Genomic DNA, 6,231 nt, shown 5'->3' on the forward strand with positions numbered 1-6,231 from the left:
AAGAGCCAACTCAAAGATGACTCAAAGAGCCAACTCAAAGAGGTGATTCAAAGACAACACAAAAAGCCATCTCAGAGATGACTCAAAGAACCGATTCACAGATGACTCAAAGAAACAGCTCAAAGACAACTCATAGAACAGACTCAAAGAGCTGATTCAAAGAGCCGACTTAAAGGGACATCTCAAAGAAATGATTCAAAATGACTCAGAGAGCAGATTTAAAAAATGGACTCAAAACGACTCAAAGCACCATCACAAAAACTCAGTGAGGTGATTCAAACCGACTCAAAGACAAATCAAAGAGCCAGCTCAAAAATGACTCAAAGAGACAATTTAAACAGCTGACTCAAAACAACTGAAAGTGCCAACTCAAAGAGCTGATTCAAAGAACCGACTCAAAAAGGCTAAAAGAGTCAACTCAAAGATGACTCAAAGAGCCGACTCAAAGAGGTGATTCAAAGACAACTCAAAAAGCCATCTCAGAGATGACTCAAAGAACTGATTCACAGACGACTCAAAGAAACAGCTCAAAGACAATAAATAGAACAGACTCAAAGAGCTGACTTAAAGGGACATCTCAAAAAAATGATTCAAAATGACTCAGAGAGCTGACCCCAATTCAGCTCAACTCAAAATACACTCACCTCGTTGACAACCTGTGAAAAACAGCCTGTGACAAAAAGATGGTTCGAATGTATAGATAAATTTTCTCATGTTTTTTTTTTCTGCTGTAATATTTACACAACTGAAGAGGGATTTTTTTTAATGAATGTACTTAATGACTTAAACTGACTCAGCATGTTCACATCTCTCTACAGATCAATTATTTCCCCTAGAGCAATAATCACAAATTTAATTGTCTGAAACAATTAAATAGTCTGGACACAAATAATCACAGCACGTTCAATTCCTAATAAACCAGAACCCGTTGGTTCAACATCTACCCCATTTGACTCATTCTCTGCTCTAACACACCTAATACTTCATTATGAAGAGCTTCATTATGAGCTGATTAGCTGAGATAGGATGTAAAAAATGTGCAGGGAAAACAAAAAGGAAAAATATGTGTAGCCTGGTGAAAACGATGAGACTGGTGAGAAGGTGTAAGACAAATATATTTCAATATGTTTACTTACACTATTAATTTCATTTATATACAATGTCTTACACATGTGGTTTATTTTCAAATATCTATATAATTGTTTATTGTTGTTTTACAGTTGTTTTACAGTTCTATTCCAGGTATATATATATATATATATATATATAGTATATGGGTTTTCTAAACAATAATCCATTTTAAAAGTCATAGTAATTATAGTAATAGTAATAGTAATAGTATTATATATATATATATATATATATATATGTGTGTGTGTGTGTGTGTGTGTAGTATATGGGTTTTCTAAACAATAATCCATTTTAAAAGTCAGAGTAATTGTCAATTTCAGGATCTGTGACTTTGGTTACACAAATAAGGACATTATTTGTAAGTTTTGCGCGATAATTGGCGAGGACTACATTCTATGAGTTCAACTCCCTGTGAATTGGTGGCAATTAGCCAATAGCTGAGAACTGAGTCTGATTGATTTCTGTACAGAGTTATTCACCATGAATTCAGAGTGTGGAGAACCAGATAGCGCTCTGGACGACGGAGTTCCTCTGGCAATGAGGGAGAGAAAGCCACACAGCAGATAGCGCTCTGGGTGACTAGAAAAGCCCCGAGTTCCTCTGTTGCAATAGGGCTAAGGATCTAAAGCTACACACTTCGCTGAGGTTGCATCATACAGCGGGACATGCCACATTTCCACAATCAGGCCTGCTACGAGGGGTTTGGGAGTGAATGGGAGTGTGAGTGTTCGAGTTACTTTGCCACTAGTTTATTTTACTACTGAATTATTTTGTATCTGATTTGTCTTTAATTTCTAATCTGTATTACTGATTATATTATCATGTTAATGAGTTTCCAATTCATGGTTGAGTTGTTTAGATATAAGAGCACTGTATTTTCAGTGACATCATTTTGATGGCTTACGTCGTCCCTTTTCTGTAACTTTTAACTTGTGGGAAAATTTATATTCTTCATATTGTCAGAGTGATCTTTTCTAAATTTACTTCTTTCTTTATTTTGTTTTGTTTATTATTAAGCACTAGTTGGATTGAGAGAAATATACATTTCTATACAAAAACTCACGAAAGACACTGGTTTGGTTTTGTAGTATTTATTGCTACTGACAGGAATATAGATAGATAGATAGATAGATAGATAGATAGATAGATAGATAGAGAAGTTAAACAGGAACCTACATCAAATACTTACCCAGGCCCCGGCTATAAAGCATATACTTTGTCTGGATAATATATTCGGGCTGGGGTTACATATGGCCCAGTTAAACTGGAAAAAGATAGAAAGAAAGTAAATGACAAGGTATAAAACTCCATATGGTGCAGAGGAGTTCACAATGTTCCTTTCATAGTCCTGTAATTTTTTATTTTTTTTTTTAATTCACTGAAATTTGCATCGCTGTGGGACTTAGAAGTGCTGGAGTTTCTGCAATATCATCCGTGGGTGTAGGGTATATACAGTATTTTTTTTTTTAATGCTAAAACGAATGCTATAAAATGATTATTAGATTTGAACTGTGGGTGGCTTAAAGAGTAGGACAATAATGGAAATACGTCTCTCAATCCAAATGGATGAACAAATCAGTAGCCTAGGCACCCAGGACAAGCAGATTTCATGTCCGGTCTAAAACTTTTAATTCTTAATCCCGCCAACTGCTGCACTACACACATCAATGTGCAATCCAGCTGATGCTAGAACAGTTTTTACTGGGCAGAAAAGTCAGTGTGCACAGATGACAGTTTTTGCAGAATCAGGAGCACTCAGGTGTGTGATAACACTGACAAACCCAAGCAAAATAAAGTGTGATGCAAATCCTGCTTACTACATGCAGTCACCTCACTGTTAAATGTGTTTTATTTGGGCAAATCCAACACCTGTAATCAGAGTCTATTATAGCAGGTAGGCAGCATCAGACACTGATAATCCATAATCCACATCAATCTAAGATAGATCAAAACCAGGAAGTACAATGAAACAAAGGAAACAAGGCATGAATCATGATAGGACTTGCTACACAATGCTACAAAGAAACAGCAGGGTTTACATAGACAAACTAATCAAGCACTAACATGCAACAGGTGAACATAATCACTAACAAACCAATGACAAGACAGGGGCAGAATCAGGACTAGAACAATAACCAAAACACGAGCTATTTAATTATGTTTCTGTCATCCAAAACATGGAACTGGAACTGTCACTTGGCTGCAGGCTAGCTAATGGAATTAGGATTTGTCCATCCCTGCAAAGGCAGTAGTTTTTATTTGTATAATTTAGGTCAGTTAGCGCTCAAAAAGAAACCGCAATAGGCAGCTTCCCATCTAAACGTGAACATTAGTACAATGGTAAGAAAGTATTACACAGGTTTAAAGAAGGTTACGCTGCGACATTTCATAAATATTGCTCTAAAAAAACACTTGTTGTAATAATGTTTTGCTTTTACATGAATTTACATCTAAAGCTTTTTTTTTTTTTTTTTCAGAGCTACTTATAGAAGTGTGTTAAGGTCACCAGAAACTCTAACACAAGTAGGCCAGGATCTAAGAGCATCAATCTAAAACACTGTTAGAGAGGAGAGTACAGAGATTGAGGTAGTTTTATACTTTCTATTGCCCCACTTTTATTCAAGTCAAGCCAGGTCAATTGTCATTTCAGCCATATACAGCTAGTTAGTACACAGTGAAATGAAACAACGTTCCTCCAGGACCATGGTGCTACATAAAACAACACAGAACTACAACAGACTACACATTACTATATAAAGTGCACGTGCAAACACGTGCAAACAACAAGACAGTACAATAATTGGACATAGGAGTTATTGGAGTAGCAGCCAGGTAGAGAGTATAGTAACTTGGGAGATCAGGAAACATAAGTGTTTTGAATTTGAAATGGCCAGATCCTCTTGATGTTGTAAAGGAGAAACCTACATGATCATGTCAGGTTAGCAATGTGAGGAGAACACGATAGCTACACCAACATTTTAATGTGGGGCCACATCTCCAGTGCTTCGCAGTGTTATTTCAATGTTGCTCTCACAACATTCACACTACACAAGAAACCTCCATGTTGTTGCTCCTACAGCTAAAATTCACCTATTGAATGTTCTTTGAACCGAATGTTCCCGGAAGTGTAAGATTCAGAGCGAACCCAGAGCAGGAGGTAAGACAAAGCTTTATGCTGCTTCTTTACAGTGTGGGGTTTTATTTGGTTAAGAGTGCACTGGTAGGCTTTTAGCAGTCATGCATCAGGAAGTAGCGAGAATTATTCATTAACACCGCAGCCTTTTAATTCCATCGGCGTATAGAGAACGGTTGTATTATTTTATCTGACACTTATTCACGCGCCATTACACATTCTCATGAAACCCTCAAAATAAAATCCTTAATGGAAATGAGGCTTTAAAAGGCACTAATGTGGAGAAACGAACACACAGGAGAGGAAAATGCTGATGTGCTATTTTTATCTGCACTATTAACACTAGACTGCTAGCCTGGTTACGTGATTTCACACTGGTGTAAATCTGAGATGAAGGCTGATGCTATAATCAACCCAAGCCAAACTCTCTCTCTGGCCCATGCTACAGTGATGATAATTAGCTCATTTCTATTATTAAAAAAGATGAATGACCATCAGGCTGGCTAATAAGCTTCTGTGCGTCCAACCCACTTCTACATGGATTAGCATTTTTAGCAATCAAGCTGCTGCAAATCTCACAGCTGAGGATGAGGAACATCCAGCAATGGAAAACCAATATTATAAGCGTAATATTATCAGGTAAGGGGTGGCACACTTTCCCAGGTTTTGCCTGCCAAAGTCGTATCAGGAATGAAGCCAATATTAAAACAGAATTATAAACATATAGTACTAATTATTTCAAGCTAAAGAAAACAAAGGTACAACTTTATGGAGAAACTCTTTGCCAATCTTAGCAGTTTGTATGCGTAGCTAGCTAACGATAAATCAGCTACACATTGAAGTACCTAAGCTAAATGAGGAATACCAGAGGTGATGTTTTAATACATGAGGAATAAAACACTCAGTGTCATGCTGTTATAAGAAAATACTCAAAGATGGGATTGTGTGATGAAACCACCCCGACGTTGATTATTTTCCTAAAACAGCACGTCCTCATGTGTTTTATTCCTCTTATACCACAGCAGTTTGCCAAAATTTGTACCTTTTCATTCATTAAAGAACTACAAATTGACTACACACTACTATTACCTTTTATCCATTTATAGTTACATTTAATGTTGTGGAACGTCCATGAAAAAACTTAGTTCCTGTTCTCACTTACGTTATAGCAGCTGTAAACAGTCGTCCCTCACTAACCTCTCTTTATTCTCTCTTTCAAAGTTCATAAGAAAAACAAACACAGCTTTTCTTGTTACTCAGAACCGCAAAGCGTAAACTCCTCTGTCACGCACGTGTCAGAAAACACTAAAGTTACAGTTTTACCTCTGACTGTTACAAAGCGCTGACACTGGAGACTCCTTCCATAAATGTTAAATAAACATCTCCTTACAGAAAAAGGATTACACACGTCTTTAATCTGTTTATATGGAGTGTCTGCTGTACAAGAGGAGGTCCCTGTGAATGAGCTGTTACTATAGAAACCATAAAGTGTTGAGTGAATGAGGGCATTAATATAAACCTGTGATTTGCCTTAAAAGGAAATTAATCAACTCTTTCTGACCAATCAGAATTGAGAACTCAGTAGGTGGAAAATGGCTTTAAATGTTTGACTACAGCCAAATTTCATCAACGATTCAATATTGTCTGGAAACTTGAAGGAATATTTCAAGTGGCTCGGGAATGGATGAGTCCCTGAAGGAATCCTACGTTTATCATGTTCTTAGGAATTGCCCTAAGCTAAAGCTCGTCCACCCAGAAACAGTAGCGAATGTCCATTGCTGCTTCCACAGAGTGGTTCAGATTAATAGTGACAGCAACAGCACAAGACCAAAACCTGCAAAACACAGATTTATGCACTACAGGTACAAACAGATTAAATTACAGTCGAAACCGGAGACTGAGAGTAGAATTCGGAGCGCGTCTCGCGGCGGTTTCGCTGCTCCACTGCTTCCTGGAGCCGTTTGTCA

This window comes from Pangasianodon hypophthalmus, chromosome 9 (assembly GCF_027358585.1).
Source record: "Pangasianodon hypophthalmus isolate fPanHyp1 chromosome 9, fPanHyp1.pri, whole genome shotgun sequence".
NCBI classification, from domain to species: Eukaryota; Metazoa; Chordata; class Actinopteri; order Siluriformes; family Pangasiidae; genus Pangasianodon; species Pangasianodon hypophthalmus.